The sequence below is a fragment of the Microcebus murinus genome, chromosome 15 (genome assembly GCF_040939455.1).
Source record: "Microcebus murinus isolate Inina chromosome 15, M.murinus_Inina_mat1.0, whole genome shotgun sequence".
NCBI classification, from domain to species: domain Eukaryota; kingdom Metazoa; phylum Chordata; class Mammalia; order Primates; family Cheirogaleidae; genus Microcebus; species Microcebus murinus.
The window spans coordinates 10349597-10364604 of record NC_134118.1 but is presented as its reverse complement, the minus strand read 5'-3'; the positions used below and the strand labels follow the sequence as shown (position 1 = coordinate 10364604).

Sequence of the window (15008 nt, the reverse complement as noted above, 5' to 3'; positions counted from 1 at the left end):
TGTAAATCTGCACTGAGACAGTAGTATCAGTTGATTCATCCAAAACGATTAAATAATATATGTTTTCCTTTTGAAGTGTTGCATGAAGTTTTTCTGTTAAGTTGAAGGCTAAGTCATGCTGCCAATCAGTTATGGTGCTCCTTAAAAGGGAGCTATTTGTACTTTGAAACATTATTGGGGTCTAAGCATCCTACAACTCAACAATGCATTCTTTCCTAATTTCTACATTGCTGAATGGCTTCCCTCTTTTCCTGAGTATATAAGGTACTGTATAGGTGCTTCAGTGGCATTATTTCCAGGTCTTATTGCTGCTTGAAAGAATTGTCTTTGCTTTTGCTTTTCATTTTTTAATTTCTGCAATACAACCTTTCATGCCTCTCCCTCTAATTTAAAATATTTGTGGTCCTTATTAGTATTATAATATTGATGAGCACTGAATTTCTTTAATGTTGATATTGCAGTTGATAATGTTGATAATGCAGTATCACAAAGCAAGCAAATCATCTTATTGTTAGCAGAAACAAGATAATATTGCAATTCCCAATCCTCATTAAAAAAATCTGTTTTCTTCCTTCAGCATTCTCTTGGTTTTCTTTGACATGATGGGCTGTTGTTAAGCAGATAGAATTAAAAAATACCGTAGAGCTGTGCAACTGTTCACAAATTCTACTTCAAACAGAAACATAGTGCATCGTGGTCAAAAGCTGATAACAGACTGGCGACATCAGTCCCCATAAATTCTCACCAACCAACCTCATGCGGTAGTGGTGCTGGTCAGGTGGGGGAAGTTAGAACTAAATCATGAGAATAGCAGCCATCAATTTAGCCCTTATGGCTCATTAATTGTGCTGGTGAATCTGGGAGGATTATTTCATTGAAACTTATTTTATTCTTTGGTATTTTAAGTACGTTCATTAAAAAAATAAGATAAAAATATAAAAATGAACAAAAATGTATTAATAAAAATAAAAGGATTTTATTTTACAAAATTTGGATGCAGTCAAAGGCCACATTTGAGGACCTAGAAGGCCACATGAGGCCTTGAGGCCACAGGTTCCCCACCCGTGGAATACAGTGTTATTTATACAGGGCTTGTTCCCTTGGAACTCCTTAAATTAGAGTGATCTGAGATGGCATTAACCTGCAGGTGCTGGAGTCAGACTGTCAGTGTCTGAATATGGGCCTTCCCCTTAGAGGTTGTTTGACTTTAGGTGAGTTATCTTCTCTGTGTTCCAGTTTAGCACCTGAAAATATGGAAATAATAACTGCATTTAGTTCTTGGGGTGGTCATGGGATTAATTGAAGGTACTAGAAGTATGGAGCTTCTTAGAACAGTGCTTGTTATCTCTTAAGTACTCAGTAGTTATGAGCTATTATTAGATTTGTTTGCAATAAGGGGCCATTTAAAAAAATCTTCATGTTCCTTGCCTGCTGTCTGCCACCCTATTTAACACATCGTCTTGTACTGAGGGCAGGAAACAAAACGAAAACTGGGAAACTTCAGGCAGTACCTATTTATTCTTAAGTCTCTCTGGCAAGCACTTACATATTATGTATTCTCTGGAACCTGAGCAGATAGTGTTTATGAGAGAAACCTATAAAGCTGAAGCACTATGCCAATGTCAGGTAAAACAAAGTAGCACATTATGGGGCTACACCAGTTGTGGGGACCACATGTACCCTGTGAATAAGCTCAGTTCCTATAGTCAGCTTCTGATTAAAGAGACATTGGCCATCGTTAAGCTTACCCAAGCTGAATGATCAAGAGTCACTGGCAATGTCTAAATAATTGTCATGAACTGAAAAATATTCCAGTTCCATAGTCATACAATTTGGAATTCTATATTACCATAATTTCCATAGTCCTATAATTTTCTTGCATCTCAGAATGCCCCATCTCTCTAGGGCTGTGAGTGTGCTGCTGTGTTTTGATGAAATTTTAATCCTGGAGTCAATAAAGGATGAATCTGGCAAAAAAAGAAAAATTGGAAATCCCTATATCATTTAGCCAATTCAGATGCCTTAGTAAAAGAGGAGAAATTTCCAGTACCACCCTTCCGATCTCCCGCACTGATGCCGTTGGTATTCCACCCTTCAGGACAAGAGCACAGAACTTTCCTGTGCATGCTCATCGTCTATTGTGTTTTATGCATGAAAGGCAGCCGCTGAGCACCCACTGCACCAACCACTGGGGAGGGGTGGGGTAGGTATTCCAAGCTGATGTGTTTTGCAGAATATGAAGCGGTGCTTACCTCAGATTGCCAGTATCAGGACAATTCAGGGTTTTTTTCTAACCAACTTTTATTTTATCTTACGCATGTTGAGAATCTTCTAATGGATCATGATTCCACATTCTTTGGTCGCTAGGAAACTCAGAGCAACCGCTATTTATCATATGGTATTTATTTTCCTATATTATTAGCCATATCTTATTTTCTTGCCCCATTTTCTTTTTGTTCCTATTTCCACATCTGCTTAATGTTTGTTCTGTAAAATCATATTTCTATAAACTGCCTCGGATCTATTTTCAGAACAAGGCAGGGGCAAAACAAATTGCTGCTCAAAATCAATAATAAACGGTTAAAGAAGCTATTGCCTGTTGTCACGGGAGCCAATAGGTCCCACACCTACCTCTGTGGCCATGGCTTTGGGACCCTTCTCTGAGGATGAGCCTACACCCTGTGTTATGCCACCAGAAAGACTGGAGTCTTGCTAGGTGGTTATGTGTCATACACAGCCCCAAGTGCGCATGGGACAACTTGACATTCCGTGGCTGATTCATTGTAAAGATGTCTCTATCAAGTTTGACCTGGCATTAAACTCTGCTAAAGTGTGGTTCGTGGATAATGGTGCCTCACAGTGGGTTAGACAGGGAGTCTTAAGGGTAGATACCATGTATGTTGAAGGCACTTTCACTCAACATTTGTATACCTACATAAACATTTAAACATTACACATAAACATCTGAGTGTGCCAGCTTAAACATTTAACATGCTACGTGCCACTTAAACCTCTGAGTGCCTACTCTGTGCTGGCTGCTTTGCCAGGTGTCAAGGATACTAAAATATTCAGGCCGTGTATAGAATTATAGAATCATGTTGTTCAGAAGGGGGCAGCTGGTATCTAGATATGTGGAACCTCTGGACTACAGCAGGTACCATGACAGAAGTATATTTGGGAACATATCAGTTAGGAAATGATAAGGACAGGATGAGGAAGCAGAGAAGTTCTGAAACTGAAAGTTGAGCACATATTTTTGTTCTTCTGAGTTTCTGAAATTGCACAAGGCAGTGATTTCGCTTTAGATTCCCACAGTGACTTTTGCAATAACAATCACTTTTTATTTTTACTGGATGGTTTGCCTGTGTTTTACTTGTCTTTTTGCTGCTTAATTAAATGAACTCTATAAATATAGCGGCCTTGACTAGGTGTATCTTGAGATTTTTTTTGCAGCTGGTTCTGGAACTTGAAATTTTTTAAAAAATCAAAAGTCTCTTTGACTTTTTATTCCCTATTCTTTAAAAACGAAGTAAACGTTCTTTATTTGAAAGATTTAACATGGCAAGATTTTCAATAAGTTGGCTACTATTTATTTCTTTTTAAGTCTGGTTTCCATGAGATAAAGCATCAGATAACCTCCTCCCTCAAGTCTATTTCTGCCCTGATTCTCAGGCTGTCTGAGCTCTAACTCACCTTTCGTCTCTTCCTGAACTACATCAGCTATGCTGTTGGATGCATTCATCTCAGGTGCTGCTTAAGTGACTCTAATTTAGAGCAAGAGCTAAAATTCTCAACCTCCTTGGAGTTGGCTGCAACCCAAAGCTTCAAATATTGTTGGATTACTCTCTTCCCAGCCACATTAAGCTCAGCGCCTTTGATGTAGCTCGAAGGCGGACTTGACCAAGTGATATTGCCTCCTGCTGATAGTTAGGTGGAAGCCAACACCATAAAAATGAACGTTTTTACTAAGAGTGCTCGCTCAACTACCTGCAAACCCAGTCAGTCACACTGCCAAATTGGTCAAAGAAAGAAATGGGTTGAGAATTGCAAAGTGTGTTCCTTTGGCAAAGAAATGGGGCTCAGATGAATCTCACGGGGCCCTCTAACGAAAATGTAGTAGACACGTCAAACGCTCTAATTGGAAACTTCCAAAAAAACCCTCATCCCAGACCTTTAGTTTATTATAAAAAGCAATTTGGTTAAGAAATGAATAATAAAGATGAATCTTTGACAACTCTTTAAGCTTTACTTTATTCCTCCCTTAGCCCACCCACCTGCAATTCTGGAATACAATACTTCCTGTTGTTCTGAAAGGTCCTCACAGTGCAGCGGACGTTTCAGAGTGTATAATTGGCTCGTCACATGTATTCTCTGCCTCTGCATTCTCTGTAAGACTGCAGAAAGATTTGGCAATCTGGATTACACAGAGACATCATTAAATTTTATTTACAGATCTCTGTGGAGCAGTTGCAGCATGTTAGGACCTGTAATGGCCACAGAATTAGACATGGCTTTGGGCCAGGACAGTCACTTCAGTGGGCCAATTACAAGCAAACTGGCCACCAGAATATACCCAGGGCTCCCCTCTCCAGATGCTTGTTTTCTTTTAGACTTTGCTTAGCTATAGTGTAAGAGGTTTTTCTTTGTTTGTGAAGTGAGACTATTTTTCAATAATTCTAATCTAGACCTCTGAGCAATTGACAGCCTCAAATGATACAGAATCTCAGAAGTGATTTAAGCACCCTTTGAATGATATGTGCATCCCCCTGTCACCGCAGTTGCACGCTGGCAGTCCTCTAAGAGCTGCTTAAACACATCCAGGTACAGGAACTCCCTCCTTCACGAAGACAGTTCATTTGAGTTTTGTACTGTGATAGTTGATAGCTTTCAGCTCGCTAATTTTCCACCCCCTTAAAACTTCTGGGTCCTTGGGCATCCTTCTAGAGCAGGGCTTGGAGACGTCTTCTTAAAAGGCCAGATGGTAAATATTTCGTCTTTGCAGGCACGATCTTTGTCCCAACTACTCCACTCTGCTGCGACAGTGCAGAAGCAATACTTCAACAAATCAGGGTGGCTGTATTCTAGTGAAACTGTATTTACAAAACTAGGTGGCTGGCTCAGGGTCTGTAGTTTTCTGACTCCCATTCTAGAGCTAAGTAATCTAGGCCCTGAAAATGAATTACTGAAACCCTTAATTCCCAGGCTGGTTCCCTGACATAAACAGGGGCCCTTATCCTCCCCTTGTGCTGGATGAATTAATTAGGAAAGTCTATCTAATGCCATTCGACTAATTCTATAAAAGTTTTTAAGTCCTCATGGAAATGAATTTGTAGCTGGGATTATCTGCTGTTCTAAATGTGCATGATATTATTACAGCATTGAATATGGTTTTTTTTAAGGGGGTTGTTTTAATATATAATTTTTTGTGCCAGAAAATCTTAACTTCAAGGAAAGTGCTTCCAGCGTTCCGGCATCAAGTGTTCTTGGCTGGGATTTGGCAATTTGGAGATGAGGAAGATGCAGTTGAACAAAAATCTTTGCCCCCAAAGTGCACACTATTTTCATGGTTCTGAATACAACTCTCCCTTCCGAGCTGTGGGTGACAATTTAGATGTCTGCACACGATTGTTACATGAAGTGTAGTTTCCCCCTTTTCCCTTGCCCTTTATATTTTCCTCTCTGATTAGCCTCTTCCATAGGGCTGTGGTAGTGCCAGAATATTATCTACTGGGCACAATAAACACCTGCACCTAGCTCAGGGGATCAAGAAACTGGGTCAGCCAGGAGTCAGAGTCTATCACGCTGAAAAGCAGGTAATATTAAGCACAGAACCAGCCTCATTTTTAAGATTTCACATTATATATGGTAAGAACACTGCTGATGTTAAAAAAAATTTACTGGTTTGAGTCCAAAGTAATTTAAGACATTACAAAAAGGTTTCAGAGAATTTTAAGTAACGGCTATTAAAGCCAGCCCTGACCTCAATCAAGCACCTGCTGCTTAATTGATCAAATAGTCACTGTAAACCCTGTCTTTTCTATAGTAAGTGACTTCACCCCAATCACCCACTGACCGTTTCTCAGCACTTTCTTCAGAGAGGGGAGAACATGCAAGAGGAAGTGGAAAATTAGCTTTGGTGGGAGAAGTTGTTCCTGGTTAAAATGAGGCTTGTGTGTCCCTGCTACTCCAAGTGTGGTCTGCAGGCCAGTAGCAGCTGCCTCACCGGGGAGTGTGTTAGAAACGCAGCATCTCAGGCCCCACCCTGCCCCGTTTCATTTTGAATCTGCATTTCTACAAGACCCCATGGGATTCCTGGGCACCTTAACCCATGAGGCGCTGATCTCCCTCACCACCTTCCTTCTGTACAGAGGTGATACAGCAAGGCCATCCTTGTTTCAGAAATGCCCATATTATAAAGAGCTTGAGTTATTTGGAGGAGATAAGTTAGGGGAGAGAAGTCATGCTTCCAATGGCATTGAGACTTTGCCCGGAAATCACAAAATAAAATTATTCTGAGTGCCAGAAACTGTTAAGTGTTCTCTTTACTTTGCTATATGGACTTTTCTTCCTTTCTAAATAAGCATTCAATGGTACAGCTTTTCCTCTAAACACCAATTTTTTTTTTTGATATGTTGTGTTTTCCATTTGCATTCTGTTAAAAATATTTTTTAAATTTCCCTTGTGATTTCTTCTTTTGCCTGTGGATTATTTAGAAGTATGCTGTTTAACTTTGAAATATTTGTGGATTTACTGATTTCCAGTTTAGTTCCACTGTAATCAAAGAATGTTTTGTATGATTTCAATTATTTTAAATTTTAACATAATTTTAGGACCATAATATGGTTGATCTTGGTAGATGTTTCCTGGGCACTTGAATATGTATTCTGCTGTCATTGTGTGGAGTGTTCAATAAATGGCAGTTAGCTCAAATGGTTGATAGTGTTCAAGTCTTTTATATCATTATTGGTTTTCTGTCTGCTTTTTCTGTTAACTAATGAATGTTGAACTCTCCAACTATAATTAAGGATTTGTCTACTTCTCTTTTCAGTTCTAACATTTTTTCTTCTTCATGTGTTTTTTTTTTGTTTGTTTGTGTTTTAGGATATGGTCTTATTTATTATTTAACTCAAAAAGTCTTATTTTTGGCTCGACTCAGACTTAGAAGTAGATGCTCTCAGAGAGGACAGCCTACGTCTCTTGGCAATCTGTTCCTGGCGCTTTTCTTTGGCCTCCTTCATTCTCTTGGCCAAAAGTTTAGCATATTCTGCAGCCTCTTCCTTATTTTTCTTAGTGCGCTGCTTCTTCAGAGCAGTACGCCCGCGTTTATGTTGCAGGACACGTGGAGTTACAAGTCGCTGAATCTTGGGTGCTTTGGTCCTAGGTTTCTTACCTTCTTTGTTTAAGGGCTTCCTCACAACATACTGGCGAACATCATCTTCTTTAGACAGATTGAAGAGTTTGAGGATTCTGCTAGCTCTTTTGGGCCCCAGACGACGAGGTACTGTAGTATCAGTCAGTCCAGGGATATCCTTCCTCCTTTTTTTACAATAACCAAGTTGAGAACACTCAGGTTGGCATCCACAATACAACCACAGACAGATTTGTGCTTTCTTTCTCCAGTTCTCCTTGGTCTGTAACAGGAGTGCCCCTTACTCAGTAGCAGGCAGACACGGCCATGGGTCAAGACACCCTGCTTCATGGGGAAACCTTGCTTGTCGTTCTCACCAGTGATTCGGACCACGTAACCCTTCCCTTCTTCACCCAGAGCGTCGGCAGCGACTTCTGTGGCCATACGCTTCTCATAGAAAGTACGAAGTTTGCGTTCGTCGTCCACTTCAATGAGTTTCTGGCAGCCGGTGGCTGGGAAGGAGATATTCAGCTTCATCGTGAAGCAGCTGATTGCCTCCGAGGCGCCACGAAAAAGAGCCTTCTTCATGTGTTTTGAAGCTCTGTTAATAGGGACTCCACGTTTAGGATTGTATTGTCTCTTGATGAACTAGATCCTCTAGCATTATGAAATGTCCCTCTTTATGCTTGAGAATAGTCTTTGTTCTATAATCATCTTTGTCTGAAGTTCATATGGCCATTACAGCTTCCTTTTGGTTAGTGCTTGCATGCTATAATTTTCTAACATTTTCACTTTTAACCTACCTGTGTCTTTAGTCTTTATATATGTAAAGCAAGTTACTTATAAATAACATATATTTAGGTTTTGTTGATTTTTTAAAGCAATCTGACAATTTCTTCCTTTTAATTGGAGTGTTTAGAAAACTTACATTTAATGTGATTATTGATATGGTTGGGTTTAAGGCTACCATCTTGCCATTTGATTTCTATTTGTCCCATATGTTCTTTGTTCCTTTTACCCCCTTTCTCTGCCTTCTTTTGTATTGATTATGGGTTTTTGTGGTTTTTTTTTGAGACAGAATCTTACTCTGTCACTCAGGCAGTATACAGTGCAGTGGTGTCATCATAGCTCACTGAAACCTCAGACTCCTGGGCTCAAATGATTCTCCTGCCTCAGCCTCCCACGTAGCTGGGACTACAAGCATGACACACCACTGTGCTTGGCTAATTCTTTCTATTTTTGGCAGATATGGGGTCTTGCTCTTGCTCAGGATGGTCTTGAACTCCTGGCCTCAAATGATCCTCCTGCCTCGGTCTTCCAGAGTGCTCAGATTACAGGTGTGAGTCACCACACCTGGCTAATTAAGTTTTTTTAATGATTTTATTTTATCTCCACTAATGGTTTATACCTTTATGTTTTATTTATTTTTAGTAGTGGCTCAAAGGTTTACATTATACCTATGTAACTTGTCATGTAGACTTGTCACAGTCTACTTTTAAGTGTTTTAAAACTTACATATTAGTGTAAGAAATTTACAACAGTATACTTCAACTTCCCTTTTGTTCTTTGTACTGTTATCTTCATACATTTTACTTATGCATATGTGATAAACCCTAGAAACACTCTATTATCTTTTGCATTAAGCAGTCAATTATATTTCAAAGAAATTAAAAATGAGAAAAAAGTCTTTTACATCTACTTACTTGTTATTCTTTGTGCTCTTTTTTTCTAAATTTTTATCTAAAATTATTTTCCTTCTGCTTGAAGAACTTCTCTTAACTTTTCATGCAATATAAGATTTACTGGTGAATAATCTTCTCAGCTTTTGTTTGTCTGCAAAAGCCTCTATCTCTGTTTTGGAAAGAGTTTCACTGGGTCTATGACTGTAGATTGACAGTATTTTTTTCTGTCAGCACTTTGATGTTATTTTATTGACTTCTCTAAATGGCTTGATGACAAGTCTATCATTTTTATCTTTGTTCCTCTGTAACATAAAGTGTCTTCTTTTATTTGGCTGATTTTAAAGATTTTCTCTTTCTCACTGGTTTTTAGCAATTGTATTATCATGTACCTTGGTATTGTTTTGTTTATGTTTCTTCTGCTTGAGGCTCCTTGAGTTTCTTGGGTCTGTGAGTTTATAGTTTTCTTCAAAGTCAGAAAAATTTGGCCATTACTTCTTCAAATCACTTTTCTATCTTTTCCTTGTCTCCCCTCCTTCCAAGACTCAAATTAAACATACATTGGACTCCTTTACATTCCACACTTCACTGAACCCTGCTCATTTATCTTCAGTGTTTTTTTCTGTCTGCACCCTCTCATTTGGGATAGTTCCTATTGCTATGACATCAAGTTTACTAATGTTTTCTTCTTCAGTATCTAAACTGCTGTTAGTTTCATCCAATGTATTTTCATTAGATTTCTAAAAGTTTGATTTATTTTTTAGGTCTTCCAGGTATTTCCTTCTTATACTCATGTTCTCCTTTGCATTCTTGAGCATATTTTTAAGATTTGTAATAGCTATTTTAAGGTCCTTGGCTATTAATTCTATTACCTCTATCATTTCTGAGTCTGTTTCTATTGATTGTCTTTTCTTTTGGTTATGAGTTTGGATATTTTCCCACATCATTATTTTTGATGGATTTTGTTATATTCCTTTAAAGAAAGTTAGATTTTATTATTGTGTGCAGTGAAGTAACTTGCAGATCAGTTTGGTCCTTTTTGAGTTTGCTTCTAAGCTTTGTTATGGTGGATTCAGATCAGCCTTTCTTCTAGGATCAATCTATCCCACTACTAAGACACATTCTTTTTAAGGACTCTCCCCAGTACTCCATATATTATGAAGTGTCTGCATTTTGGTTCTTGGGCATACAAAATTTTCTCAGCCTTGTGTAAACTCTGTTGTTTTTTCTTTCCCTACCCCTTTTCTATGGTTCTTTCCCTGCCTCAGAGGTTTTTCTTGTACATCAGAACTCAGCTAAAGACTAGAGAAAGTTCCTCTGCAGATATTTGGAACTTCCCTCTATGTAGCTCTCTCTTTTTCACTATTCATCCTTGCAAATTTAGATGCCTTGGTCTCCCCAAACTCCAATCTCTGAGATTATTGGGCTCCATTTGGTAGTCCCCTCCCTGGGCTGCCGCCTAAATATTCTTTCCAGGCAGTGATCTGGGGCAATTGTAGGGCTCAAGTCACTTGTTTCAAAACTTTATCTACTTTTTAAATTGTTTATGGTGGGAAGGCAATTCCACAATAGTTAATTCCTCATGCACAGAAGGGGAAGTCCCATTGCGAGGTGTAAAGAAGTCGAATTAAAGACTATACTATATGTCAGTACTGGTTCTTGCCAAATTGATAGTGTAGTGTATGAGCTTCCTACGGCTGCTATAACAAAGTGCCACAAACAGGTGGCTTTGAACACAGAAGTTTATTCTCTCACAGGTCTGGAGAGTTAAAGTGTGAAATCAAGGTATCAGCAGGGCTGTGCTCTCTCTGAAGGGTTTGTGAAAGAACCTGTTCCCAGCCTTTCTTTGAGCTCCTGGTGTCCCTGACCATCGTTGGCATTCCTTGGCTTACAGAGCATCACTCCAGTCTCTACCTCTGTTGCCCCATGACGTTCTCCCTATGCCTGCCTCTGTGTCTCTTTTTCTCCTCTTGCAAGGACCTTAGTCAGATTGGATAAAGGGCCCACCTTACTCCAGTATGACCTCATCTTAATTAATTATATCTACAAGGACACCATTTCCAAATACTGTCACATTCTGAAGTTCTGGGAAGGACATGAATTTGGAGGGGATACTATTCAACCTAGTGCATATAGCAACTGTGAGTCTCAAAGTTCCTTTGATGAGGAAATTCTTTATGCTGAAACAAGACTGGTTTCTGATATGCTGCCTGCCTCACTTCCAGATCACTCTCCCTGCATCTCTGCACCTAACTGGGCAGTCCGTCAGAGTTCTTTTATAGCCACACCATGCATCCAAAGCTCCATCTTCACAGATTGGGGATGCCCATTTCCTTGTGGTTCCCTGTGCATTCCTGTCCTGCAGGGCAGGGAGGAAATCCTATCTGGCATCCCTCTGGATTCCCCCGGTCACCCTCAGTCACAGCTGCTGGTCACCACTCCCTAACATGGCCACTCTCTGACAGGTCACGTGTCTTAGAATCCGGCCTCAGATTATCTTCACAAATTTTTTTTCTTTCATTTTGTGATGCATTTCCCTAGAAGTGGCTCCTTTTCTAGATCAAAGTTCTATAGATGAGAAACAGACTTATGGCAAATTCTTTTTGCTGGTAAGGAAGAATGCCCCTGCATGGGGGAAACGCCAGCCAAATATAACATTTTCCACAAACATTTCATGTATTGCCTTATAGAGTTATAGCTCAGCCTCTTCCTGATAATAATGATAACAGATGACAAACCACACAAGTTCCGGCATCTTTGCGAATTCATATTGAGAATGTGAATGTTGGTTGAGTAGCTACCACACTGAGCTAAGTGATATCCCAATTCTCCAGGCAGGGAGCTGGAGGAAAAAACAAAGATTCTCACTCAAGGTTAGAAATAACCTGGCAGAATCAGGAATAGATTCAGTGAATGACTGCTCCACACTCAACCACCAGGCATTTTTTTAAAGACCAAGAAATTCATCTGGGTTTCTATTAGGTCCTTGCAGGACCTGACTAGATTTGTGTTTTGGAAGATTGCCACACCGACAACTATGATTTGCAACCAAGCCTATTTAAAACAAGATCAACAAAACCCCTCTCTTCCCTACAGTGCCCTGTGGTATTTGTGTGTTAATTTTGACTTCTTTCGAATAGCTGTGGGGATGTTGGGTAAGGGGTGAAGCTTTAAGATGCCTCAGCAGTTGGTCACAGCAGGCAGCTCGCCAAACCTGACACATAAGAAAAATGCATCCCTGGGGTCAGGCTGTGCCTCCACAGTTTTGGCATCGAGTCTTTTCTTCGACCTAACCACAGACCCCTCACCCTTTCTCCCCCCCCCTTCCACGTGCTCACGTGGACCTGCGGTAGAGCCACTGTCCCCTTCTCTGTGTGCTCCTCGTCCACAGGCCCATTTGTGGTTTGAGGACAGCCCGTGCAGCCTTGGGGGACAGGAGCTGCCCACGTAAGCCGGACACAAGTGGTCTGTTCGTTCATCGTGCTTCCCACCGGACCAGAGCTCCCAAGAGCAGGGGCTGACTTGTTCCTGTTTGTATCTTCAGTGCCCAGCACAGTGCCTGGCGAGGGAAATTCACCGAATCATCTTCTGAAGGGTTATATGGTGCAAGGAAGGCTTCCCTTAAAGAATATTTTTCTCGCTGATGGTTTGGGGACTTGAAGTTCCGTGATTCAGGAGGTGTTCTTTGAAGTGGCATATCCTTTGAGTTCCCCATTATCATATGTAAGTACGTATGCTTGACACTGGTGATGTCATTACTCTTACCAGGAACCCACTGTCTCCAGGAAGGTCATATGTTGCCAAAGAATTTTGCCAAATTGCTCCTTGGGCAGCTCCTAGAGGGGACCTGTGCGCACATGGGTGAAAAAAAAATGCAAGCGATGCTGTGGGCAGTTAGAACTCAGCTTTTTTCCCCACCAAGGTTCTAAGCTGCCAGCAACATGCTGAAATCCAGAACACTTTGGTGCTAGTCCTGGTTTTGCTCCAGTGAGCTGGCGACCTTAAAATTTCTAGATACCAGTTTTGCCCTTTCAACCAAACTCATGTTCTTTAAGCCCCTTCTAACCCTCAATGCTTACCTTGAACCTGCTTTGAGTTTTAAGTAATGAACACACATGGGATTAAACAAATCAGATTTTAAAAGTTTGAAGTGAAAGAATTTTTTTCAAAAAAAGAAATGAATTTGAAGGTCTGATTTTAAATAGAAGTGAATTTTAAAGATCTGCTGATTGCTTTCTTATTTTTAAGAAACCAGGATTTCTTTTTCTTTTTTTTTTTTTTTTTTTTTTTTTTTTTTTTGAGACAGATTCTTACTCTGTTCCCTTGGGTAAAATGCAGTGGTGTCATCATAGCTCACAGAAACCTCAAACTTTGGGCTCAAGCGAACCTCCTGTCTCAGCCTCCCAAGTAGCTGGGACTATAGGTACTCACCACCAGACCTGGCTAATTTCAAAATTTTTTGTAGAGACGGGGCCTGACTATATTGCTCAGATTGGTCTTGGACTCCTGGTCTCAACCTATCCTCCCATCTCAGCCTCCCAGAGTGCTAGGATTACAGGCATGAACCACTGCACCCAGCTTCAAATTTTTTTTTTTTTTTTGAGCTGGTAGGATAGAATAGTGAAATTGATACAGAAAGTATAGAATTGTAATCTATGTGGCTTTTTTCCAAATAAATCTGCCTATGTCAGTCTGTCTGTGGATTAAAGTAAGTGAATGAGAGTAGAGTGAGGAACATCAGTTTTCCACCTTGACCTTGTTGCTGGATGACTTTGGGCAAGTCGCTTAACTCTCTTGGGTAATAGTGTTTTAACATATAAAAAAAATGGATATCTGGTGAATAAAAGTCAAAAGTTCCAAATGCATCAAAAAGTTTTGTGAGATAAGTGTTGTTATCTTATGGGGCCTCCCAAGTGAGTTTTCTTTTCTTGGTGCTGTAATTAGTGGGTAGAAAGTCACCAGTCAGTTTTGTAAAATATAAGCCTATCCATATATTATTCGCCTCCCTAGGTTAACAATTCCAGCAGCTCTCAACAGTAATGGCATCTATTATTTGAATAGTCAGTTTGGCCTTTGCCTTATATTGAACATTAAAGTTACAATGCAAAACAATATCCTCCGTAAGATTCAAACTTTCTTCTCATATTTTATGCTTTTCTGTGTAACATTTCTCAAAGACTATCTTTGGATTACTTACACACACAGCTGTTTTATGAGACTATGTTGGAGCTTATGAGTCAGATTACTGTTACCAAAATGTTTGTGAAATCACTTCTTAAGTCATATATTTGCAGCATGTACAACCTGTTTGACAATCAAAACATTATGCCCTTCAGCACTTGGCTGGTCATGATAGTAAGTTTTCCAGTAGAGTGTTCCAGCATAATATAATTGAGCAGTAGACAGAAGGAGCACAGTATATTATTTTAACATAGAATCCCAAGTGCATTTCTCTTTTTGTAAGATTGAGAAGGACATATGATATTCTGTGATAGATTCAATGTGATCAATTAATAGCATAGAAAAATTCCAGTGCAGCTGGGGCATAACCAGGGCCAGCCATGGTTGCTGTTTAGTGGAGCCAACGCGGATAGATGGAAGGATGGACTGGTCAGAGCACAAGACACAGCTGTGGTCACTAAAGGGGTGAGCCAAGAGCACTGCCTGTGTGTCTCTCACCATCCCAGGCACCCACTGACACCAGCTCTCCACTGTTTGCTCTTAGCCAACCCTCAAGGCTCATCTCCAATGTCACCTCCTCTGTTAAGTCATTATTGACGTCTTAAGAGTAGGCTCAGAGACTCCCTTTCCTTGAAGTCTTTGTAGCATTTTATTTGTACTTTCTGATCGCTCAGTTGTCATCTGTTAACTTCTCCTTTCTCCCACTTGTCTGCAACGTCCTTGAGGACAAGGACTGTGTCTTTACTCACCTCGGGTTTCTCACGAAGAAGAGGTTTTTATCTTGATTAAGATGCAAGTGG

General features: G+C 40.1%; 1 protein-coding gene and 1 pseudogene across 1 annotated transcript in view; one reads left to right on the top strand and one right to left on the bottom strand.

Moving 5' to 3' along the window:
* BMP6 (bone morphogenetic protein 6) overlaps window positions 1-15008 on the top strand; it is a 141930-nt gene that overhangs the window by 20376 nt on the left and 106546 nt on the right. The gene's annotated exons all lie outside the window — the stretch shown is intronic.
* On the bottom strand, window positions 7116-7885 carry LOC105865177 (small ribosomal subunit protein eS6-like; annotated as a pseudogene).